The sequence below is a fragment of the Falco naumanni genome, chromosome 11 (assembly GCF_017639655.2).
Source record: "Falco naumanni isolate bFalNau1 chromosome 11, bFalNau1.pat, whole genome shotgun sequence".
NCBI classification, from domain to species: Eukaryota; Metazoa; Chordata; class Aves; order Falconiformes; family Falconidae; genus Falco; species Falco naumanni.
This window is the reverse complement of record NC_054064.1, coordinates 27,886,328-27,913,249: the sequence shown is the minus strand read 5'-3', so window position 1 is coordinate 27,913,249 and position 26,922 is coordinate 27,886,328. Positions and strand designations below refer to the sequence as shown.

The 26,922-nt window shown below is 41.0% G+C and overlaps 1 long non-coding RNA gene across 4 annotated transcripts in view; it reads left to right on the top strand.

Annotated features, from left to right (window-relative positions):
* The first annotated feature begins 92 nt into the window (after positions 1-92).
* LOC121095298 overlaps positions 93-26,922 on the top strand; it is a 36,834-nt gene continuing 10,004 nt past the window's right edge. Inside the window, exons 1-3 of one of the 4 annotated variants that reach the window (XR_005830058.1) lie at positions 93-3,082; positions 6,358-11,453; positions 11,563-26,751. This is a non-coding gene — a long non-coding RNA (uncharacterized LOC121095298). Of the gene's footprint in view, positions 11,454-11,562; positions 26,752-26,922 lie in introns of all 4 variants that reach the window. The other 3 variants (XR_005830056.1, XR_005830057.1, XR_005830055.1) reach the window with 3 other exon arrangements.

Below are 26,922 nucleotides of genomic sequence, written 5' to 3'. Positions count from 1 at the left end.
GAGGCGGACCGGGGCGGGGGGTGGGGGGTGAGGGGCAGCGCGCGCGCCCGCGGAGCGCCGGGCTCCCCCCGGCCCCGAAATGGTGGGTGCCGCTTCGCCCCGCCCCCGGCCGCGCTCGGCGTTTGTTTGTGTTCCGGCATGGCGGCGCGGCCGGGCCGCGGGGCGGGCGGGGGGCGGCGGGACCCCCACCCGGCCGGGCTGGCGGGGCCGGGGACCCCTCCGGCGTGCGGCCGCCCCCGGCTGCTTCGCGGGGAGGGCAGGGGGCCGCTCCGGCGCTGGGGGGCACGGCTCGCCGCTGCCGGGGCTGGGCGTTTAGTGTGGAGCAAAAAAAGCCCCGTGCGCTCCTTCGGGCGCTTGGATGTTTCTGAAGGTGCCGGCCGGGGTGCCTAGGTGATAAGCAGACACTCAGATAATCCCTCTGTTTAGCTCTTTTCTTCATGCAAAAATAATTAATGCTTGTGTATAAATACAGGTAAGTGTAGATAAATGCAAATTGTAAGAGGCTGCACCCGTCTCTCGCCCCTTGGCGTGCCGGCACAGACCCGCACGGAGCGGAATGACCCTTTATTTTTCCTTTACTGGCTGGTCCTTTAACTGTTTTTACCAGTTTTGTCATCTGGGACGGTTCCTTAAAATCCCTGGCTTTCAGATTCAGGCCACGGGTAATATTTGCAAACCCGTTTTTGTTACAGTATGTTTTAAAAGTGAAGCAATGTTGGCGCAGGTGCAGGTGGCTAGGTTTGCTAGAGCACGGCCTGGCGACTTGTTCTCGCCTAGTTCCCTACAGCTTCGTGTCGGTCCTGCTTTGCACCAGAGCTTCCATCTGAGGTCAGAGTATCTACGAACCAGTTGCTCCTAGTGACCTGTTTGGCTCTACACCCGTTACTGGAGCATTTGAGAGGTCCTGTGGTGGACCTCAGTCTGTGAACCTGTGAACACGCTTTTTGCTGATGATCTGTATGAGTTCTTTCTGGATGATTGCGTTTTGTTACTGTTTAGGAGTTTTGGTTTGCTGCTTATCCATGGATAACCTAAACAGCCGCAGTGTAGGATGTGTCGCAATAGAAAAGTTATTACTGGCATTTATGGTGTTCAGACACAGTTCTAGGCTTTTCTAAGAAACAGAATAAAAATGGTGCGGGAATTGTGAGCATTGCTCGTGATGGAGAGGCTTTGCAGTGGAGTACTGTAAATAATAATGACTGTTGTACGTGACTTGGTCGTTTGGGCGTTTATCCGATGAGTGTGTTGACTTGCTTTAACAGAATGAGGCAAGCAGTCATGGGAGAGGATCCAGCGAACCACCGCCTCACCCAGTCATGATTTCAAGGTTAAGGCAATGTCAGAGCTGTCTGCTGTGAGAGCCTGGTGGTGAGACTCCAGCTCAGTTACTGGTATTTTTAGTTGTGCAGCGGCAACATGGGGAACAAGATTACCGGCAACTGGAAAGACTTTTTTATTCAGCTGTTGTTTCATGTTTTATTCCCTCTGTGGAGCTTTGCCCTGTGTCATTGGCGTAGCTCAGTGCAGAGCACGGGCACGTGCCACGCTGCGCCTTGCAGCGCCGATCCTGTGCGGTGGGGAGGGAGGTCCTGTGGGAGCATGCGCTGCCTCCCTGCTGGCACGTGCCAAGATTTCCTTTCTTTGGAAACCGGTGTGCAAACATGGGTATCCAGTCTCATCCTGATAGGCAGTCAGGACACAGCTAGGATATACTCCAGGGTGCCACAATATGGGTGTTGCATTCATTTACCTTGAGGCAGATCTCCAAAAGGAGTAACTGCTAAGCCCGGTTAAAACTTTCACATTAGTAGGTACAGGCTGCTCCAGATCTGGGCTCTGTTTAAAACATGGAAACTTGTCAAATGGCAGAAGAGATCTGCTTTACGTGGTGGTCTCCTGGAGTCCATCCACAAAGAGGATGCAGCAGTTCACGTTTGGCTCTGCAATGTGGCAGGCTCCGCACCTGTGAGAGCGCTGAACGAGCAAGAGCTGTTACCAGTCGTTACTACGTTCTTCAAAGCAGGGGTGGTTTAAGCCACTTGTTTTCTAGGCCATTCACTCCTGTTAGGGCAGGTAGGTTGTTAATAATGGCTTTGCAGCACCAGCTCCAAAGTTGTACAATGGTCCATGAGATGGAGAATGGAAATATTCGTGTGTTCACAAATACTGTCTTTCAATATCCCTGTGCATGCTGTGGTGTGACTGTGAGGCCGCTCATTTTGCTACCGCATTATTTGCAGCCTGGGGACAAGAAGGCGCTGGAAAGCTCTTCAGGGTAGAGGTTGGTTGTCCTTATTGCTCAGTAACCATTTGATGGGAGCCTTTTGTCCAGAGAAGGCATGAGCTGTTTTCACCATTTCTTAGTATTAAGTTGCAGAAAACTGAACAGACCTGGCAGGCTTCACTGTACCTGCTTTTTGTAGATGGTATTTGTAAGTACGGAGGCTGCTTGGAAGGATCTGCTGTTGTGGAAGTAGACACGCGGTGAGCCTTGCACATGCAGAACAGTAGAGGTGACCAGAGGACCAAGTAAGAGTATCGACCCAAACGGAACAGGCCCCTGTCTATGAGCTGCTCATACTGTAAGAGATCCTTGTTCCATACAGATTTGGAGGCTTACAAGTAGGTTTTATATGGTCTCTTTTTTTTTTTTTTTTTTTTTTTTTTTTTTTTTTTTTTTTTTTCCCTGAGAGGATATGATTTGAAAGTACAGTTTCTGTGTTCCAGCAGAACCATAGGACAGTTTAACCAATTACTTCATTCCTCTCTGGTTTTACTTCCCCCTCTTGGTTTCGGGAATAAGTAATTATCAGGCTGGATTTTCTAGAGAGCGCCTTAAAATGATCCTATAGATGGAAGAAAGAGCCACGTAGTGGTTTAGGGCCGCACAGATGCTACCGGTAGAAAAGATGAATGCAAATACAAAAATTTGTATTGCATTAATGTCAAGACAGAACTGGCAACCTAAGTCAATTAAACTTTTTCTTACCTGTAAACATTTAATCAACTGGCTATGATCTCTTATCAGAATGAAAACGGGATAGTCTGAAATTTGCCAGCGTACAGGATTCACCTTCTGGTAAGTCCTGATACGACAATGTCATAGGCAGATCTGTTCTAACCACTTTTTGGCAGCTAGCATCTTCTAAGTGAAATGTATTTTTGAAAACAAAATGGAAATGAATGAAAAATGTTTTTAAAGGATGCAAACAATTGAATGTGTTTTGTTTTGGAGGGGTTTGATATGAGGGGAGACAAGTTATGTGACACTGTATTCTTAAAGCTCATACCAGCTAGCCAGAGATGATAAGCAGTAGCTCTTACTGAAAAATCCCTTTCTTTTTGAGTTAAAAAAATTTAAACCTGCTGAAGATGTGAAAAGTCTTTCTTGCTGATAGTTTCTCTGGAAAATTGACATCGTAAATTGCCTAGTTTGTAGGTAAAAGACTCTTCCGTGGCTTAATTTTACATGATCCATGGTCATGTTACTGTTGGACAACATTTTGGGTATGTTTACTGTGACATGCTCAGCAGAAGTTTTCGAAAGACCTTTTCTGTCCTCAGCTTGGAAAAGTTTTTTCACTTTCTTTTCTTCCATCAGGCTTGTTTTTCCAGCACTTATCATCTCTTATTATGTCTTATCTTTCTTTGGGTAAGATTGTTTCCTCAATTTATATGCAGAAGCCCAGTCAACTTCTGAGCGCAATCTCTCCATGCCGTGGTACCCATAGGTTCAGAGATAGCGCTGTTTGCTCAGGTAATGTTGGTGAATAAGGCACATTAGAATTTTAAAACCTTCTTCTGGGAAAAAAGGCCTTGTATGCCTCTGGAGAATGGAAGTAAATTACATTCTTCTATAATGTACGTGAATCTGCTTATGGGAATGACTGAGTTAATTTATCTGGTTATAAAGAAAATGCCATCTTCTAAAATGCACATGATTATTTTTAGTTTTGTTAATTTCAGCTGAACCATAGACATTTCTCAGTATATCTTACAATTGTGTATTGTTTTCTGAAAGAGAGTGAATGAATGCAGCACTAGAAAGCAATTATGGAACTAATACATTTCCCTGAAATGCACTTTGTGATGCAGCATTTTGCTCATGTTTCTAAAAATTACTTAAACTTCTGCTTAAATTATCCTGCTATCACAGATACCACTTATATCAATTTATCCCAAAGATACCATCTATGTAAGGATATGTTTTCCATTATTAGCATAAATCAGTTGCTTTCCATAATAACTGTTTTCCCCAGATCTGATATGTTTTATCACCAAGGAGTGCAGTGCCTATGTGCTTCATGCACTGGGGCACCTACACCATATGTCACAAAGAAAAAGAACATGTATTTTGGCATTAAAAAAAACAGACAACAAAGCAGACATCATACAACAGTAACCTCTTCAAACAAACCCCCTGTCACCCAGCTTCGTGGTGAATTTTGCGTAGGAGTCAGTTTTCCTTTTTCTCAACATACCACATATTACTACAGTTTCAACTTCAGGAATGATCAGAGACCTAGAAAACATGATCTAAGAGGTAAAACTGAAAGAATTGGGGTTGTTCAGCCTAAAGAAAAGGCAAGTACTGAGAAGAGTGGTAATCTTCAAAAATGTAAAAAGTTTCTCTGCAGAGGGAAGAAATATCTTTTGCTTCATTTTCAGTGGGTCTGGGGCAAGAGGTGATGGACTTGCGGTAGGAGGTTTAAGGTAGACATTAGGAAATTATTTCAAACTGCAAAAGTAATTTAGCACTGGAAATGACTACCTGGCAATCTGGCTTGCTGTAGGCTTTGAAAGGCAGATTAGGTCAAATGTCTCAGGAATGGTTTTAGTTGCAGTAGCTTCTATACAGACAATCCCAAAAGGTTCCAGAGTGGTTTATATTGTTTCGTTTCTCTCGGGTGATTTACCACAGATGCATTACTGCTGTGATATTTTAATTCCCACTCTTCTTTATATCCTTAGAAATTGCCAGTAGGAAAATGTGGCAGTAGGTAAAAAATTGGGTTAGTAGAATGGGCGGTGAAGTTCCCAAGAGCAGAATCTTAAGGGATCACAGTTACTGCAGGGTAACTGATGGGTTTGAGCAGCAGTGTGACTTCACGACACGTCCCTCAGACAGGCTTTGGAAGCCTCGACTACTGGGCTGGTACTCAACAAGTAATGGGTATTCCATATCCAGAAATCTATGTTTTAATGACTCTTTTAAATTTAAATTTTATTTTAATAAATTTTAATTAAAATTTAAATTTTAATTGAAGTGTTGGTCTTTCTTCACTTTTTGCTGTGTGTAAATACTTTCTGAATTGCAGGGAGTGAGCTCTATCCAGGGTTCACCAGTGGCCAGTTTGTTAGTCGTCAGGTACTGTCACGGCAGGTTCAGGGATATTCCGCCCAAGACGTGGGGAAAAGAGACATACTTGGAGTAGCAGGTCCAGAAGCCAAAATTACCTCAACTAGTGAGTGGTATGAAGGTGAACGTGATATTGTTTCATCTGAATTTCACTTTTACCTTGGAGACTTTTTGTTCCTCACAAAGCTTTCAGTTCAACAGTAAAGTAGTATCCAAAATGTGTGTTCCTCTTTGAAACCAAATTGGGGTGTTTGTCATTTCTCCAAGTTGAATGTGCGTTCTGCTGCACGGAAACATCTCTTCCTCACCTCCTCCTAAGTCTTCCAGTTTTTCTGGTTTTCACTATTTTTCCTGTAGCTTGAAATCTTTGGGTTAATCCTGTAGGTAGCTATAGGTCTTCTGCAATAACAGAGTGATCAAATGAAGCATGGAAAGATTCATGTGAAATCTGTGGACTGTGACCCTCTGACATAGAACTCTGTCCCAGTCCAAGATCACCTATGTCTTTGTCGTTCCGTGATAGAAAACTGTTGAAACTTTCTGGATACTGAATGATGTCTGTAGGTACTCTGTTCTAATCCCTTGCAATTTCAAAATTTTCCCTAATATCTAAGATTGTTACAAGTCAAACTCTTTATTACATGTCCCGTCTGCGTTGTTGCAGCGATTTTAGGTGTCTGAAGGCTTTGTTTCAGTCCATCCTTACAGATCACAATTTGTAGATCTCCCATACATTTCACTGTCCTTCAGACTCTTCCTTTGGTCCACTTTTTCAGTAAGTGTGGCATCCAAAGGACGGAGTACTCCAGTTACGACCTCAGTGTTGAGTAAAGAGAATGTTATTTAGTAGGTGAAAAATGCCATGTATCAAACTTGGTGCCCTTGCTTTTTCATAACACAATGTCATTGACTTCAGTTTGTAGCGTGCCATCACTCCGTATCCTTCTCCGTGTCATTCCTGCCCAATCTGATTTTCTCACTTTGTGCTTCTGCAGATGGTGATTCTGAAGGATGCTGGTTTGCACTTCCAGTTGAAACTCTGGTGTGTGACAGCTTAGCTAGCTGAGCTGCAGAAGGCAAGTTACTGGAGACCAAACAGAAGGAATGCAAGGAGGAACCACTGAAGATTTTGTACAAAAAGTATTAGGTGATAGTGAGTGAATGCCTCTGGTGCTGGGGAGGAGTTAGTCTTTTGGAAATTAACATCTGTCCAGAAATGTTTCCTCATCTTAGGATTCAGGTTTACTTTTTGAATAGTCCCTGTGTGTACATCCTCCTCTTGGAGGGAGAGCAGGCTGGAAATTTGGACCGGTATTTGCTTTTGCGTGCTCAAAACACTTCTATTGTCTGATGGAATACTGTGCTTCCTACAAAAAAAATTAGAAAAAACTAGATCATGCAGAAAACAGGAATTATGAAGTTAAGTCTTCCTGATTTCTCTAGTACTAAAAGAAGGTAGTTGTACAATCCCAGTTAGTTTGTCCTGGGTTTGGTTGTGTGGGGATACCTAGATGACTTGAAAATCTTGGTTATTTAAGCTTAGTTTCGTGACAAAGGAGGAGGGAGGCCTTTTTTTTAGCAGAACAAATCACGTACCGTTTAAACAAACACTTCCCACACACTGCAACAAGATGGCTAAAGGTGCTGTAAGTCTACCCCTACATTTTTGAAAACAAACAAAAAAGTTTCAAAATGTTTGTGTCTAAGAATAAATTAATTTTTGTTTATTTTGAAGTGCACGGGTACAGTTAGTTTTTGTTAACTGAAAGAGGGAAGTTGTTAAGTTTACAGAAAGTACAGACTCTGCGGAGCCACTTTCTCAAACTTTTTTGGGGGGGTGTTATCACCTTAACAGGAACATCCTAACAGTGGACTTGCAGACTGCTTTAGAAATTCATGTACTAGGCTATACTACCTTAGGTAATGTCTCGAAACAACATACACATACATTTGGTGTTCTGAGCTGCGTATCTTTCCAGAAAAGCTCCTGCAGAAATAGATGACCTTACAGAATTTCTGCAAGACGCAGGATGGTTGTGATGGTGCGTTACAGTCATCCTGTGAGTCCTCTGGCTCGTAAGCTGTGCACCAGCACAGTGCAAGGGTTAAGGACAAGATAAAATCACTTGCTGCTGTTTTGGTTTCCTGAGGGATTATTGTTCTTACACGAGAAATGGGAGTGGGGTTCCTTTTGTGAGGACTGTTCCCGTGCTGGCATTTGAAAATATAGGCTAAAAGTCTTCCTGGTACCTGTGATGCCATTCATAGCTCTTACATCAAAATCTTAAATTTGGATACAAAGATTTTTGTTGTAGAAGCCCCATCTTGTGGACAACCAATCAATGACTCCTTCAACACAACTGAGATTTGAAATGTGTAGAAAATCTGACGATATTTTTGTAGTCTCTGCAATAAACTGGGGAGTCTTCATATTGCTGTGCAACATGGAAACTTCACGTGTAGCAGTCAGTGTATGCTTTTTGAAGACTATTCCCACAGGTAAGAAACAGTGAATTACCGAGAGGTGATAAACAGGGATGGAAACAAGGATGTTGTCCCCAGAACTCTGTTTTAAGTTTAAATGAGCTAAAACACTTACCAAGCTGAATCCTGCCTTGAATTCCCAGACAATTTCCTGTAATGTTTGTATAGTATAAATGAGTCTTTGGGTGGAAGAAACATATAAAGGCAGAAGGAAATTATCTGAAAAAAATTAAGACAGAAAGAATAGCAAAGTATGCATGAAAACCGAATCTGGAAACTTTGGGAGTATCCTTAAGGAGATACCTGGTTTCAGCACAAACTGATGGAAAAGGTCAAGCAGCTCCAGACTCAATGAGACAATGTACTCGGTAGGAAGGGTGGTAGGAAGGTAAAACGAGCCTGTGGTAAAAGCTATTTTCAGATTTCAGTATAAAACTTGGTAAAGTATTTCATATAATCTATTATACAGAATAATATATACATAGAATATCTTTTTGTCACTCTGAAGAAATTGGGTTACGGTATGACAGTTTTCTGTTTCTTCTATCGGAAGAAATTAGGAAACTATTTGATAGTTTTCCATTTAATAATAAAGGCTTTAATAAAGTCCCCAGAAAGGGTGGCGACATCTAGGGAGAGCTTGGCAGAAGTGCCACCGTGCTGGAACACCTGCAGCTCCTTTTGTGACTACTTAAGTTGGCATTTGACAGTTGCAATCCATGTAAAAAGAATAATGTCTTGAGCAACGTAACCTCTTGAGAAACAAATATAATGAATATGAGAATATTATCTTTATTTTATGGTTTGGGACTGATGCCAGTAGGCGTTTTGAGTGGTGACAGGAGAAAAGTGCTGCCGTTCATGAATTTGCAAGTTAGAACTGTGTGAATTTTAAGCAGGAGGCAGGTGTGTATTTAAATCCAGTCTACTATTCAAAAGACATCCTACATCTCAGAATGAAAATGTAACTGCTTTTCTTCTGTGAAGGTGGTGTACCCAGGGAAAGTTTGGTGTTGGTGTGGCTTGCTTGGAAGGGATGAGAGGAGTAAAAAGAAATATGGCATGTGAATAGGATGCCATACCAGCCCCTTTGCTGGGAGGGGAACAGAGAGTGATACTTCTACAGGTGTGTGTCTGGCTAAGCATGGTGATTAAAAAAGAGACAAAAGTTCATGATCTGGACATCACAAAGCCAGGATTTCCTAGTCCTTATCAAAAGGAGTCTGGATGAAATTTTCACTTTTAAGACATACCAGGTACGATTGTCTTTTAATAATACTTACAATTACCTGTAAAAGTGATTGTACATCTGCCACTTTACGGTTTAGTTTAAAATAACTGTTTACTTCTTATTGAATCTAAAGACTTACATTTTTCATCCTTCAGTATTCTGGGGATTTTATAAACACAACTCATTCATAACATAAATAGATCTAAAAAAGTCACTGTTCTTAAATTAACAGATAAAATTATAAATGCACATTATTAAAAACTTCACAGAAATGCCTGTGGATGCTTAGGAGTCCCTGGCTCACTCCTTTTGCTCCTCATAGCAATCCAAAGCCTCCTTTGGAATAGAATTCTATGTTTTTGCTGACGGGCATCTTTGAGGAATTGTCCGAGCCAGATCAAAACCTTTGAGGAAAACATGTATTCTCAACTTTTACCTCATTCTGCTCCTTAAAGACGGGAATACTAAAACTGCAGCAATATACAAGACTAAATTTTTTACCTGAGAGCAAGTTCTGCTGGAACCAGCATGTGCAATAAGAACAAAAATCTTTCTTAGTGTGAAATGAAGCCATGAAAGGAGCTTTTTGGCTCCTTTCTGTGGAAGGTGGCTCTTCCTCAAGAGACAGGGAACAGCAGATGGTAGCTCACCCTGCAAGGGAAGAGCACATGAAGTGGGAACTGCTATTTAGAATTCCCTGCGCTTAAATAATGAAGCATGAACGATTCAATCAGAGGAGTGCGGACAGGTATTAGTGCAGTGTGAAATCTGGAGAAGCTATAGCCTGGGAAAGGAAAATGAATATGTAAAGCTTGTAATAAAAGGGAATTGGAAAGCAAGAATTTATTCCAGGGGTGTCCAGGGAGTAATGATTGCTGAGAATCCCTGCTCCACCAAGTTAATTCATTGTAGTACAGAGAATGCACAACCCCTGTTATAAAGCAGGCTATTTCTTTATTCTGAGCAGGCAGCTTTGGAAAAAGCCGTTGTTGTTAAAAGCAGAGGTCTCTGGAGGAGTGTAAGACAAGGGCAAGCATGCAGTGATAGTTTTTATATTAGATTGTATTAGAAATTACAGTTGCCTTTATATGCCCATATGAGAAGGAAGGGAACTGATGACATCAAGGCACTGAGGAGTAATCTGTTGTACATTCCCCTGCTAATATGTATGATAAAATGTTCAGATGCAGCGTATCATAACCAGAGAGTTAATCGCTAGAAGTTGCAGAGTAATGTGAATCTCTTGTACTGATTGATTTTATCAAGAAAATGCAGCAGGACTGGAAACTCAAAGTGTGAGTGTAAATTTGCAGCAATCCACTGTCGGAAGAGTTGTCTAGGTGGATAAAATTGATTTGAAAGGGAATGAAGAGGTGTGACTTGTGAATTGCTAATTTTTAAAGATAAAAATTAGTATGCATGTAGGTCATGTTAAAAAAGAAAGTAATCTTCATCCTTATCTCTTTATTATACACATTTTTGTAAATGTTTTTGTTGGTTCCCTCTAGCCTTTCTACTGTTTTAAATCTTTGCATATTAGATTTTTATTGATAGAAAAATGTTAAGAAATGTAATAATACTGATAGAGCAAGTGATTTAGCATTAAAAAGATTTTCAATGGCCATTTGAAAACAAGGCTTGATGTGTTATGTTACTACAAAGTTAAATATATGGCGTTGAACTCTGAGCATTTGTGTTCATAATATAGGAAAGTGTTCTCTTAAAAGTGTGTCTCCATAATGACATTCGAATTCCAACTTTAGTATGTAATTTCAGCGTAGTACTTTATGTTTGATTTTCAGCAGTGTCGGTTTTTGCAACTAGGTGACTTACACTTCAGGTGGATCCTCCTTTTTAATCAAAAGCAGGAAAGCTTTTGCTCTACCTCTTCATAAACTCACCAGAGCCAACCCTTCATACCAAAGTTCATGTTTTATTGACCGGAGAGTGTTTTGTCTTGGCAGTTAACTTCTGCGAGGATGCGGTGCTGTAGAAACCATTCAAGAACAACATAGATGTTACTGTAGTATTTTACCAGAATAGTTATTTGAAGTGTGTAGTTTGTAACTTGTATTTTCATGTCTGTGTTACCAGCCTGTTCCACTACTCTGCACCTGTCCTGTCGCTGCCTTCTGCCCCTTCTCCTTCCAGCCCTGTCCCTCTCTCCGGAGCTGTGGTGGTGCCACGTTGCTGTCACCCTGCTGCCGCTGGCATTGGTCACACCAGAGGATGCACCACCCCAGAGACCGACCCTGGTCCCTGTGCGTAGACGGATCAGCGAGGTCAGGAGAAGGAAAGGCCCCTGCCATCTCCAAAGACAACTTGAAACTCTTCCGAGCCTTGTCCAAAAGTTCAGTAATTCTACAGTTCCTTACGGTGAGACGCTTTTTTCTGGTATTCATGCCGTGAACATTTTTAAGTGGCATCAGCCATTAATTACTATCGCAACTTTTAATTCTGTGTTTCTGTTTCACATTTTCCCCAGTTCCGTCAGAACCAAAAGTTAATGCCCGCTGGCTGATTCCCAGTGCATGCCTCCACAGAACAACTGCTGCTTGTAACTGGTGGGGAGATCAAGGCTTGAGCTGACAAAAGACATCTGTATCTTGGAAAACAAATTAATGTTTATGTTTTAATTTATAAGTTCCTGGCTCTTTTATGGTTCCTGTTATTCAAGTAATGTCTCTTTGGATCCCTAGCGTAGATGGAGAGTCAAAATGGAAAAGGCCCATGAGAGAATTATCACAATACAACATCTGGTCTGCATTGGAAAAAGCTGAGAAAGATATTCAACATCTCTGAGACCGAGAGGCAGCTATGAGGCACTTTGAAAGTCAGTCTGTGAAAAATAGTGCAGGTTGTGGCCACCTGGGCCAACTTAGTGTTGTTTTGGGAAGAGCTACTCTGCTTCCTAGCATCGAAATTTTGCCCTCGTTTCAGCACGGATACGTGAGAGCTGGGAGTGGTATGGAAGGTGTTTGCTTTTCATAATAATGATCTGAATCCCAGCACAGTGCTAATTATATTGTGGGGTTTTGCCAGTCTCAGAGTTTTCTTTTGAGCATGTTAGCTGAAGAGTCAAAAGGCGCTTTTTTTGGCATAGCTTTATAGGAAAAAGGATGGAAAAGACTTTGTGTATTTTGGGGAGAATATTTCTCATCCTGCTTTAAACTATTCCAGAAGGTAAAAGGACATTAGCTAGACTGCGTATTGGCTCACGTACTGGTATGTCACTAACGGCAAGGAGTTTTGCTGTGCCTAATTGTTCCTGTCTTCTGCAGTCACAGACTGTGAGAAATGCAAAGAAATCACGGACTGACCCAGACAGTAAGGGTGCCACTGGATTCAGAGGGAGCAAACTCCTTCCACCACATGCAGCTTTGGTCCTTTAAGTCATCGTAGCTCATGCAGAACAGAAACAATTTGACATGTATAACAAGAAACACTGCAAATATTTTGCCAAACAAAGACATATACTGCAGATGGAAGAACTGATGAAAATTGTTTATAGATGGGGAACTAAACATGGATTTTTCAAGAACAAGGTTGCTCTCTTCCTTGCCAAGACAAACAAATCTGATAGAACATCTTATTGCTTTAGGCTGCCTGAGGACCCACTGGAAAGTCTATGGACCTTTCTCCACAGAAAATTTGTGTGTTGTCAATACATAAGTGTATTGTCCACAGTTGCACTGTGGCAGCTGCAGAGGAAGTGGAAGGTTCTCGGGAATACGTGAGGGAGAACTGGATTTTTGGCTCCTGAAACAGTATGGAGTGCTTTTGGAAACTGTGGGAGTTCCTGAGCTGGGTGTTACTGCTAAAAAAGGTTATCTGTGAGTTAAACACAATGGTAATTCATCTGCTATCTTTAGATCTCAACTCTAACAACATGATGAAATTGAGAATTCCTGTTCTTTAGAATTGCAGTTTTCCAGGATGCCTGCATTCCTATGAAGGTACCTGGATTTGCATTGTTAGAAGTTTTCAGTGTTACCTTTAGACATCTGTGCACAGATGTTTTTACAGGGCAGCATACAGTCATCCCAAACAACTGGTTTTAATGGGCCAGTTATTTAGGAAAAGAATGTAACAAGAGCATAAATACAATCCCTGATACTGACATAAAACATGTATTAGCAGAGTAATAGAGTTTGTATTTCCCTGATATATAGCAGGCCCTGGAAATATAAAACTAATCATGTCCTTAGAATTCTCTTATAGCTGTAAACATACATATTGGAAAAGAGGGTCAGCAGCATCCTGGGCTGCATTAGGAAGAGCATTGCCAGAAGGTCAAAGGAGGAAGTTTTCCTCCTTTGCTCAGCACTGGTGAGGCTTCAGTGACAGTACTGTGCCCAGTTCTGGGCGCTCCACAACTAGAAGAACACGGACATACTGGAGCGAGTGTAGGAGATGGCCGTGAAGATGATTAGGAGACTGGAGCATCTGTCGTAAAGACCTCTATCCAAAAAGGTTGTGGAGTTGGCATCCTTGAAGCTGCTCAAAACCAGACTGGGCAAGCTGCTGAGCACCCTGCTCTGGATGATTCTGCTTTGAGCTGGGGTTTGGACTGGGTGATGTCCAGAGGTGCTTCTGACCTCGGTCATGCTGTGAATACTTGGAGCAGTTTGCTTATGCCTTGTCAGCATTTTAGCTGGAACTTGTCTCTAGAAATCCTGAAGAAAGCCAAGGCTGTGACCCTGGAAATACACCCAGGTGCCTGAGGCCCAGGAAAGGCATAATGGGAGCTGCTAAGTGTTGTGAATGTCTCAGCAGAGTGACATTTGACTTAAAAATACAAACGCAGAGGTGACTTGAGTCTTACTATCAATGACACTGCATACTCACAATGATCTCTCGCTTCAGCTGGACTGCAGGTGGTAACAACCTCTCTCTAGCTGAACGCCTATTTTAATCTTGCTCCAGAAAATCGTACCATATCCTTTACTCTAGAAATGACTATTTGGTGCTTTATGGTGAAGAATTTGTTTGTTGGTTTGTTGCATGCTTTCTTTCCTTACTAGTGCTGATATTAACAAACTGCAATGTATTCTGTTATATTCCTTCAGTAACAGGCACATGCTGTGTCTCAAGGAGTTGAGTATATCATAATTTGAGCAAGGTGAAATCAAAATATATAATTACATTGCATATTCTAAGGCATTTATCTTGTAACTATTCGTACAGCACCTTCAGAATAGAACAAAGATAAAATTTAAATCTGGCTTTCATATTTTAATAGACAAGGTTTATATGGGAAGACAAAGATAATGTATTTTTTTAGATCAGCTGAATAGTGATAGGAAGATTTACCTGTGCTGCTTCATCATGAAAATGCCAAGAACCTAACTTGTAGTGTTGAGAATTCCCAGATCCTCCTTCTTTTGAAAACTCTTCGTCTTTCATATTGCCTCTAAGAAAAAGGGAAATACTCTGCAAAACAAGAAATTGAGGAACATTGCACAAGGAATTAGGAAATAAATAGATTATAAAGCATTTGATTGGATATTTTGCACTTCAGCAAATGAAACGCTAAGTAAATAACCTGTTTCTTTATCATCAGTATACGGAGTCACATTGGGTCTGGCAGACCAAGACATAAATGTATAAGTAACACCTGTGATAATTATTAGAAGACAGCAGATTTTTGCTATGGATGAACCCATCCCGAAACCACAAAAATCAAGTCTTCTGACATAAATAACATGTGAAGGTCAAATACGCTTACTCATGAGTTGCAATCTTCTGCTGCCACTTTTCCCTGACTTAACGCTTTTGCAGCCTGTCTCCTCTGACTGCCGTAGTCTCTGTGGGGTGGGGGTTTTTCAGTGGGGAGCATTTTACTTTAAATGGACACCTCTAGCAGCAGTTCCTACTTCTACTGTTTTCCTTTTATAAATTTATAGCCTATTATATCCATCCAAGCCTGGCATAGCTCCAAGTCACCCATTTCTTAGTAATACAGGAAATTAATGTCTAATAAGCATAGAGGCTTATGCAACCTTCGCTTACTGGAAAAAGTATTAAATAACTTACTAATATTACCTTGCCTTTTGGTAGCTAGGGAGTAGTGCGCTTTGTTTCTCTGTAGACCAAACAGGTTCTGCGTTTGGACCAGAGAGGGCTGCATTTATCCATCCCTTTCTGCAGACTTTCTGCCTGTCACCTCAATATTCTTTCCTTGTTGAACAACCCCCTGAAACTTTCACGTTGAGGGTTTATTGCCCTTCTCCCTGGGGTAGGAACCCCCTTTATCCCCCAGCACAAGGGCTGGGCACCCCACAGTCTTACCGTGGGGTTGCCGGCTCCTCTCTCCCCCATTCCCTCCCTCCCAGGATTTTCCCTAGCCTGACCAGCTTTCTGCCGGTTCCATCCCATGTTCTGTTCGTACCCGCTGCGGTTCTGCGTGGGGTATGGCATTTAAAAATGTAGAAATCTGACCTTAAGTCGTACAGATTAGCACCAAAATTTCAGGGGCTTGTCTCTTACATGTGTCGGTTTAATAAGTGGATTTATACCAAATAATTTTAAACTGTTACAGACCTCTGAAGCTGTTTCTGTCTAGCTTCTGTAATACGCTAAGTGATATAAGGTCACCAGTGCTGTGGAAGTTGGTTTTGCAGTTGATATGCTAATTCAGCAAGAAATCCGTTCTTGTAGAAACCTGAAGAAAATTATTTTAATATAGTGCCGTGCTACTTGGTTGACTTTCAGGAAGGAGATAATTAAAACATTCAAGGGAGTTCCAAGTCTCTGGAGAAAATATGGTTCTGGAAATACAAGTTTATTTTTACCACACAGCTTATTAGCTTCTTTTCTAAAAGTAAAATCAGCTGAATGTGATGGATGCAAAATAACATTTTCACCTGATCAAGAAGGTGAAAAATATTTTTTATAAACTGAGTTATATATAAGAATAGACTTGGCACGGTCTCTTCTGTACCACTCACCCCAGGTTTACAGTAACCACTGCTGCAATTTTCTGGATGAAAACTTCCATCCAAATACATCCAGGGCCATTAATGAGGCTGCACGAGTGCAACTGATTGCAACAGGGAACAGAATTACATTGATGGTGCCTAAGGAGAATCTCTGCACTCGGTATGAATAAGGGGTAGCAAACGGCTTATTTTTTTCAGCAACAATTAAGTTAAATGGAAAATAAATTTAATAGTCCACAATCAAATTTATGAGCCCTCTATTTTTTCCACACAGTGCTCTTATACTGGGGAATTACTGAGCACAAAAAGCAAAATAACTGTAATATTTATTACGTGAAGATACTAAAGGATATTTTACCAGCATAAAACGCTTCATCTTTTTGAGATGAGGAAGAATAAACAAAAATTTGTTAACTGAAGAATTAAAAAAACCCCAAAAAACTAGTTTCTAAGAGACAATTCTAAGAAGATCTATATTGTAAAAATTGTATTGTCATATTTTAAAAGATAGTTTAATTTTATGACATAATAAAGGGGAAAAATGACATTTTACTCTTTGTTCTTTCATAAAACAGGGGCAATACTGCTATTCCCAAAGGAAAGACACCGGTTCCAACAAGAGTAGTGTCTGCTCTAGAATGAAGGATAAATGGTTCAAGGTACCTACATAAACAAGAAAGTTTAAAAGCTTAATGTGAAAATAACGTTACTGTATGTAACAGCACCCACTGTGTTCAGACTGTTCTGTTTCAGATGGCCCAGGAATTCAAACAGGTATGACATCACATCATTTCTCGTCATTAATGAAAGTGTTTCCTTTAAAAAGTACATTGCTATTTTCTGCTTAAACTTTCTTTCATTAATTCCAAAGTTCTTTTGGCCCAGCCATCTCGGTATATGTTTAGCTATGTTAGCTAAGTATGGTTTTCCAGTGTTTTCTGGTATAGACTTTATACCAAACAATATATTTAAATGCTTTACATAACATTTTAATAAACTAACTTTTGAAAAGTCTGTATTGATGTATATTCTGATCTTTCTTCATAATCTATTTCAGGGTGACATTATTATGGAATGGACTACCTCGGAGGTTGCTTTAGCTATTTTAACTCTATTCCTGTCATCTCCTTCAGTCTTCAGTTTTCAGCTGGTAACTTCTCTGACCACGAACATTATTATGGGAAGTGGTTATTTAACAAAGAGTAGATTTGACTCTGAATTTCATTGTCATCTAGGTTTCTTTCTCGGTTCAAAACCTGTAAATCAGATTATTTTCAGCTAGAAGTCTTCAGAGGCCACACCAATGCCTTGGCTGTCTGTACTCCTCATCCCCCTTCTGCCGAGACTATGCAGCAGTGGGTGGCAGCGGTGGTTATTTACCTCCTTTACTGAAGATACGAAACTGTAAGAATAGAGAACTATGTACTATATTGTGCAATGCGTGTGAGTAACGTGTCACCAAGACCCAGTAAGCCCCAGCTTAGGGCAGGATCCGCAGACTCCGTTGGAGACGAGTTCTCTTCCCTGGCTGGCGGTGCTCAGGATGTCATTGTGGCTAGGCTGAGACGTTCTGTGCTTGGCTTCTTCCCAGAGTGGTTTGGTCTTCTCAACACTAGACCGCTTCTTCTAAAAGCTACCTTAGATGTTCAGCAGGCATCCCTGTAAGTTTTTTAACTACCTGTGTTTATTAATTTCATTCAGTTTCATGAACTGTGATGTTTGCTGTAACACTCCAGTTAGAAATGGCGCAACGGCAGTGGACACTTGTGGAGCAGCTTCGGAGGCTGCCAAATCAAAAACTTGATTTACTGGTTATTCCTATCACTGTGATGATGAATTGGGAACAGTTTGTGAATGCACACAAATCCAGGAAAGGTAAGAAGAAAGAAACTTGTGCAAACTTCATTTCAAAAGAGATACTGTCTAACAAGGAAAAAATACTCAACCGAGACAGCTAGATGTTTTCTCAGCTGAAGGCTGCAGGGTTTCCGTGCCTTGCTTTAATAGTTACATATTTGTCAGAGAGTTAAACTAGAAATGGAAATGCTCCAGTGGGTGAACTTTCATATACTCCTAAGGAGACTTTGGGAAGGGACTGTGGTATGGTCACTGGTTAGTCCAAGGGCCTGAAGTGTTTGGCTTGTGAAGGCACATATTTGAAGAAGAGACATGAGATGAGGGGTCTGTCCCCCAATACTATGCCGGAGACACAGAAGCTGCTCTTCTCCACCAGGGTTTATGCACATGAGATCTCCAGGCAGAGTTCAGCACAGTCTGTTGACGATCCAGGAGGGGAGAAACTTGGTCCAAGTCTTTGTCTTCTCCTCCACCTTCCCTTTATGCTTAGCAAATGTAGATACGTAAATAACAAGTTGCATGCAGTTACTTTTTGAAGAGGTTGAAACAGAAAACGCAATCCAATGTTTACTATTATGCTTCCCAAGCTTAATACCTTGGGAATACAGATAAGCACACGCAGGCTGGATATAGGCTGTACACAACCTGGAGATCTCCTCTTTACAATTCTGACTCCTCTGTGCTTTACTGATTCGCCCATGTAGCAGATGGAGTACTCCGAACAGTAACACCCTGTTACTCCATTGTGAAAGGTTCTGGGAATCTAATGGTCAACAGAGTGGAATTTAAATTTGGTTTTTGTTTCGTTTTGTTTTTCAGCAAGCATTTAAAAGATCCACCAGTTCATCTCTGTCGGAGATTATTTTCCTTGCGGCTTAGCTTGGACACTAATCTCACTGTTGAGTTTACATTTATGGAGTAGGACCTAAGGTTTTCTCCATGTGTTCAGTATTATGGTTCTGATTTTGCAAGTCGTGTTGCTTAGGATACGTGCACAAGTCGTGTCTGTTTGCACAGCAACAGCAGGACTGGGGTTCAGATGCTGCTAGTTAATCAATCAAGAAGGAACAAAAATAGTTTTGAAGGCTACCGCACTTCTTGGCCGATGCTCAGAAGAGCTGGTAAAAACTGCACTGATGACAGTATTTATTATACATTTTGTTTCATGAGGGGATTTTTAGGAATCGGTTTTTAATTTAGTTATTTTATGCTGCTTTAGCAAATCATGTGTGAATATAATTGTCGTTTTTCAAAAATGCCTGCTCTGTTCCAGCTGCTTTTGTTGCCACCAGCCACCTTTTCATTCCATGGAGTAATGTCCACAAGGTGGTGCCACAGCTAAAAAGTTAGCAATAAATAACACAAATATGATTTGATAATTCTGCCTGCCCTTTATAACTAACGTATCTGCATCATTAATGAATGAATAATTATTTTAGAAGCATGATATCATCTGCATTTCTAAGGACATCACAGGTTTGCAAGCTTGTTTTTTTTAAATCGCTCCTGTGTCTGCCTGCTGTCTGCGTGGGAGCAACACCCCACACCTGTGACAGTCCAAAACCGTGCTCAGAGATGAAGAGGCAGCTCAGGGTTAAGCAGACGGGCTGAGGAAGAGTGTAGAACTGGATCTGTAAACACTTCAGGCCAGCAGAGCTGCGCATGTCCTAGCAGAGCTACCAGTGCAGAGGCCGTGCCCCACCAATGTGTTTTCTCATGGGGAGCACAAGGAGATGTACGCCCGGTCCTTGCAGCAGTACCACAGGAGTCCGCCTGCATCCAGGCAAGCAGAATAGTTCATCCCCAGCTTTAACAAAGCCAGCTTCCACGCAGTCACCCTAGGGTGTGGCTGTGGCACGTTGCAGCCTGATTTTCAGAGCCTTTTCCTGCCTGCAGGGATAGCCAGCTTCACTATTACCCTGCCATATGATAATGTACAGTTGACTATTAATTCCAGAGGGGTACAAAGTGCACAGAGGAACCTGGTATGAAAACAGCTGGATTGGTATATACAGGTAAAATTTAGTAGTAGTAGTCTTTTTTTTCTTCAATCATGGTTAGAAAAGCAGCCATACCAAAGTGCATTTAGGACAGGGGAGCAACTTTCTGAGCATCTTTCTACACAAGGCAGACTAGAGAAAATAAAAGGCAATAACAGGGAATGTAAAACATGTGCAGGAATTAACCACCCAGTACAGAAAAGTCAGTAAGTTTTACAGGAAGAAGTTCTTCGTGTGGATCTGAACGGCTACACTCTTTTGTAGCAGACTTACGTGTCCCAGAAGAGCTGAAGCACCCTATGAGCTTCTGCAAGAGATAGTCATTTACTCATCATGTTATTTTGTACCAAAAGCAGCAAGAAAAAGGGATAATTTAAAAGCACTGTGTTGACTGTTGCTTCCTGCTGCAATCTGTTTGGTATGGTAGACCTGTATCAGAAAGAGAAAAATAACAGGGTTTGCGTAACATATTTTCTCTAAATTGCTATGTTATTATTTTAAAACATACTGAAATTCTAGTGGCTTGTAAGAGACTCGGTGGAAAGTATAAATACCCATGAAAGATGGTCTGACTCCCAGCTCTAAAGCAGAACGAGAGTCAGAAGTTTATGGAGTCCAATTCTGGAAGCTGTCAAATAACACAACTGCCACCACTTTTTTTTTTTTTTTTTTTTTAAAGGATCATATTTTAAAATTATATTTTGAAGTGGTTTACAGTATTTTAAAACTTTGCAGCAGTTTGAACATCTGTTTGGAAAAGTCAGAGAACTAGCTAAAAGTACGAAGTCACTGAACAGGTCAACTAGATTTAATTTCTGAGCCAGTCAGTCCAGGTAGTTAGTTTGGACTAACTGAATCGTGACAGTGGCATTTGGTCAGAGTATTCCTGTAAGATAGTTCTCAGTGTATGGCTGCAGTGTGTGTTGCAATTACAATTATGTAGTTCTGTTTTAGTTTGGACTAAGCTCTTTCTTTGACTTCATAAAATTACTTTCAAAAGTCTGCATTTTTCAGATATTTTACATAAAGAAGAAATGATGCTTAATTCTAAAGGGAATGGCAGAGCATCTCAGATCATACATTTAAGTTTCCACCGTATGTAAAACCCAGGTATGCATTATTTTAGTAATTTAACAACCAAACTGAAATCCTGAACATTCGCCCTTGCAATGTTTACAATGATTTTGCATTTTTGTTGGAAATCCCTGAGCATTTTTAAAACATCAAAACCGTTTTTCCTCTTAAGTCTGGTTTTGTGGTTTCCCATATAGTCAACCGTGAACAAAATACGCTTCAGCTCTATGTCTATACCTAAATCTATATTTAGGTCCCATTAAATATTAGAAGGTGGTTACTTCCAGTAGTCAAAATAAGGAGTCAGCCTGAGCACACATCTCAGAAATCATCCTGCAGATGCACAGCGTTAACCGGAAACAATCAAGAACGGCAGTGGTATCCTGCAGGATGTGTGCGACTCCTTCAGCTATGTGTTGATTTACACAGGGCTGCACTATAGATTATACATTCTGGTAATTGTGGTATTGTTATTGCTAGGCTGTATCTAAGCGCAGGAAATACATATAAGCACATTTGAAGTGATAACATCCACTCCTGTTTAAAAGGCAGTATTTTATTATTGTCAAAAAACTCTGACAGAATACAGCATTTACAAAAGAAAGTAGGCAATTTCCTAATTAGTACTGAGCAAGACTTCTGGGGAAAAAAGCCAATTCATTACAGGAGGCCATAGCCAGCCTTTACAAGTAAATTCGCATGAACTTTTATTCTTAATCGCTTTAAAAATATTTTTTTTCAGTATGGACTCTGATCCATGGTCAGGAAGGAGACAGTACAGCTCCATCTAAAAATACACGAAAGATCAAAATAAATTGTCAGTGTGTCACTGAAACCACAGTGCGGGGTTTCTGTTATTGAGAATGAGTAATAACTTTCTAGCTATGTAGAATGCTCTGCATGGGTAATAATTCTAACTGATCGGGCAGATGATGTATTCCAGCAGGAAAAATTATCCCATCTAAAATCCTGCCCTGTTCCTTCGGCTCGCTAGGAAAGCCTACCCACCATTCCCATTTACCTGAGTCCCTCTGTGCTTGCTGGTCTAGTATTAGGATTCGGGAACAGGCCTGTTCTCCACCCAACACCCCCAACCCTGTCTTGCCATTCAGGAACAGATTGGCTCCAGCCTTGACTGGAAAAAAAGGCATCTGCTGCTGCTCCTGGGATGCGGGATTTGGGGTCATCGGAGGTGGCGTACGTTGGGGCCCTCTCAGAGCCTCTCGCACCATTTCTCTTTAACAGCATAGGCTTCAGACCTGACTATGCAGTTAGGAAAAATACTGATCAAACCAGGGATCTCCCAAGTTCCCTCCTGGAAGTGGGTATGGATGTGTCCAGAAGAGGGAAGGAGGATCCATTGGAATTGCTATGCCAACCCCTTCTCCACAGACAACATTTAACTGACAAAACATTGATATTATGCATGCTATGCCTACTTCTTACTTTGTTTCACATAGGAAAATAGATTAAACTTGGTCTAAAGTTTCCCTCTTGTTCCTACCAACAATAGAAAATTACCTAGGAAGAGAAAAGTAAGAAAAAGATTAACTTTATGGAATCTTTAGGACAGCATATGATGTTCTTTCAAAAGGCCTTCCAGCTAAACAGGGATGTGGTTTTTAATATTATGAAACATTCTTGCCTGTATTAATATAGGAGGAAAGTAACAGTAAAACTGTGAAACGAATTAATACACCCCAAAAATATAAACCTCTGGGCCATAGCTAAACCTATATCCATACTGCGGCTGATGTCAATTGTATCGTGGGATAAAATCAGAATTAGAGCTGATGCTATTTGATACTTTTCCTGTTCATAATCCTGGAGCTTGCAATACTGTTACAGGTCAATAATATCATGCTATACTGTGTAAACTGTTTTTTAAATCGATTTGTCGAAATGATAGTTAAGAGTGAGGTTCTAAACAGACGCTGCAACATATAATAAAGGATTGACCTACTAACGGGTCTAATGGCGACGTGATGAACACATACGCAAAGCAGCCCAAAGCCTAATGATGCTGCACAATTTCATTAACAGGTTTTTTGTCATTTCCTATCTAGATTATTTAACATTCAGAATACATTTGTATTTATGAATTTATAAATGCTACTAGTTTGAAATTTTTGTGCTGACAGTCAAACTAATGCTGAACAGAACTTCCGTTTTGTCAGATCTCATATTAGCAAAATTTTGATATAACAGTGTGGTTGATGCCTCTAAGTTAATATTAATATGGCTTTGCTTTTGGGGGGGCTCATTATAGTATTCTTTTGGAAGTGTCACCTGCTTAGGTAAGCTTTCATTTGCAAGATAATATGAAGATATGCTTAATTTTAAATACGACCTTCAGTATTTTCCTGAGTAGGAATCCCTGTCCCTGGTTTAAACTTGTAATATCCTGTTTAACAAAGGAGCAGCTTCAATAGTACTTGGAATACTTAATGTTATGCAAGTTTTCAAAGCGTGTTGCTGGGATCAGGGCTTTAAAAGCAAAGGTCAGGAAAAGATCCCTTCTGGGAGCACCGTAAGATATGAGCCACGTTTCACTTTTTTCTTCATAGGTCTATTTATTAAATAGACCAATAATAACTTTAATACAATGTATTTGTATTTGTGTGAGTCATGGGAAAGGAACAAACACATGTGTTCTGTGGAACACCACACCTAACGTGGCTGCAGCACGCGTGACTCTGCAGTGCGTTCAGGCGCTGGCTTTCATTAAGCAGTGAGAGATGCTGCCTGCAGAAATAGCTCGTGACTTCAAAAAGGGGTTCTAATGTCTGTCGATTTCACATATGTTGCATCACTCTTACACAACAGCGAAATCATTGTGTCCTTCCTTAATGAAGACTGTGGAGGGTCAATTGCAATGGAAATGAAAATACCAGACCCTACAAGCCATACGATTTGTAATTAGCTCGAGTTATCCAGAGGATGTTCTGTAAGTTCCTTTAGTCTCTTCATTTTGCCTTGTCTCAAATTTGTCTGATTTTGTTTCAGTTTATAAGAGCAACTTGTCACTGAATTTTCCGTGGAAATGTGTATGTTTCAACTGAAGTGCCCTAGCATGCCCTCCTTGTTAAAATCCCGTGAGTTCTGTCGCTTGCAAGGAGCTGCGTGGAGCCCTGCAGCCCTCGTGGCTGTTGGACAATGCAGAACCTTCCTCGTCTTGCTTGAACTCTGAAACACCTGGGATACCTTTAGGGTTTAAACGTTTACATGTCTAAAAGATAAGAGTTTCTTGCATTAGAAGACACAGAGTTTAAAGATCAAATGGAGCCATGCCTCTTGCACTTAGCTCTTTAACAAAGCTGCCAGGATGCTGACCAGCAGCCCTGCCAGATGTGCTCTTCCATACTTTGGGTAAGTAATCACCTGGGCCTGGGAACTACTGTACCAGTTATGCCTGAACCCGTTTTTTTAGGTGACACAACAAAGAGGTCAGCATATACCGAGAAAACTTTGCATAGCCTTTGTCAGCATGCCAGAAGAAATTCCTTGGGATTCAGAGCCTGAGGTTTAATTTCAATTAATGGTCAGGATGCTGAATATTGTTTATTCCACACTAAGGCTCATTTTAAGGCAAAACACTGTCAGCTAGTATTGGCGCAGGCAAAATGATATTTCGTCCCACACAGAAGCCCATCTAGGTACAATCCGGTTTGCTCACCTGTCCCTGAATGTGCTCTGCAAGGGCAACAGGAACAGTGACTGCAACTGGCCTAGGATTCCCTTGCACTTGGTCGTGTGTCAGCAGCCTGATCTAATCAGACAAGCCTGTTTTTTCCACAAAATAAAATTGTTATTGACAACCATATGATGCATTGAAAACTTTGGGAAGTTGTTAAATCAGGTCTGGTTTCACAAAGGAGCCGTATCAAGCCGATTCTCGGTGAGGCAGCGAAGCCCAGTGGGCAGAGTGCTGGGCAGGGATTGAGAAATCTGGGTTCTTTTCCAAACTCTCCTGACTTTTAAATGACCTTGAGCTGTCACTTCTCTGTGCTTTGGTTTCACTGTCTGTATGAGGAAGATAATAATCCTCTATAATGATTTTAGGTTGACTGAAGAAAGGATCTGTGTCGGCACCAGGTGTCCTTGCACTCGCCTGAGCGAGGTGCAGCTGTGGTTAGAGGGCCAGGTTTTGGCCCATACCTCGTGTATCCCAGAAAATCTGGGAAACTTTGGTTCTTAGACTCCTTGCTTTCAGTTGTCTCTCAAACCATGATTCCATGTTAAAGGTCTTTCTTATCTTTCAGACCATTACAAAATAGCTCCGGAACATTTCATATTATTTAGCTGCTGTATTAATACTCACAGCTCTTACTAATGTTACTGGGAATTGCAAAGTGCCTCTCAAGATCACACAAACGATAACTTAACATAGATGATGATGTATTTTTGACCAAAAAAAAAAAAAAAGTGGTTTGCAATATTATGCTTGAAATATCTGGGAAAAATTTTTATCGGTTACTTTGTGTTATAAGATATGTCCATTGGACTTTTAATTTGAAAAATCCTGTTTGAAACTGAAAAAATATGGGTGTTTTTTTAAATTATATCTTGCTTTTAAAAAATTTTGTATTAATATACAACTACAAGTTCTGTGCACAAAAAGAACAGTCTACTTTCCAAGCTGTTGAATGCTTTGACCTCAAGGGCATAGAAACTGTTGACTCATTGTTTTTACTGCATATAATATTAGTCCTTTGTCACATCCAGGGAATGACATCATCTTCTTCATTGTTAGCAGCAGGTTTGAATAATAGAAAAAGCGCACCATTAGTTGTCTGCTGTATTTGCTTTTAATAAATGAATGGGTATCTGGTACCGAGATTCAGATTAGGATTTTTCAGTAATATTTAAAGCAAGTTTGTGCCCAGTCCCTGCAAGGAGCTTCGCTCCTGCCCACCGTCTGCAGGGCTGGCAGGGGCACGGAGCCTGCAGGGTGGATGCCACTGGTGGTACTGGCTTCTCAAACATGATAAGGGGAGACAGAAAGGGAAGAGGCTAGGCACAGAATGAAACAGATCTTTTCTTCAAAGTCAGTTCAGTGAAAAGAATCCCTGAACTTCTGGGAATCGTATTTCTCTGAAATCTAAAATGGTGAAAGGTAATTCTCTGAAAAGAAGTCATCTCTAGGACATGCTAACAAAATGGGAACAGATTTTCTTCAAAATGCACCAGGATAAGTGTTTTATCCGCTGCAAATTTGTATTCATGTCTGTTAGTCTTCTGCTCCCTATAACTAAAACGTCTATGTCCTGCTCTCAAAGAGTCATTCCCTGTCAGAGGTATTTTCTTACGCCTGCCTGTTTCATGGAAGAGGGATGCATCGTTACAGGTAGTAACCAGGGTAGTCATCTTTGGGGTAACTCGCCACCTTCTTCTACGAGATTGTGCAGAATTCTTTCATGGCAAGGAAAATTTTAAGTGTTGCTTCCTGAACCGTAAATATTCCCACTGAAAGAGCATTTACTCAGGGAGAGTTTCCTTGAGAGTCTGATAAACTGCCAAATCCTAATCTGCCTCCATTATCCACTGCCTTTAAGTTTTCCCAGAAAAACATGATGTATTTAACTATAAAATTATAACTTTGTGGTCCCAACAAGATTTTATGCCGAATATAAGTTCCTGTGTTGACAGACTGAATCAAACTGGACTTTGAAAAGCTGAAATCCCTACAGCTGTGAGAGGAGAACCAAGGCAGCAGGCTGGGAAAGTCGGAGGCAGCAGGTTAAGGATCCAGGATTGCTTCATCATGGAGGCCCACAGACCAGGAGTGGACTCAGACAAGGGGTACAGACATGGAAATGCTTCCTAGAGTGCCAGAGCTAAAAAAGAAAAAAACAAACCACACTGTAAAAGGTCGAATTCAGACCAGCTGACTTGGAAGCAGCAGGGACCTGATGTATTTGCATTTTTGCCGTGGACTTACCTGTGCTGGTGCAGGTAGGGACAGCTGCCTTG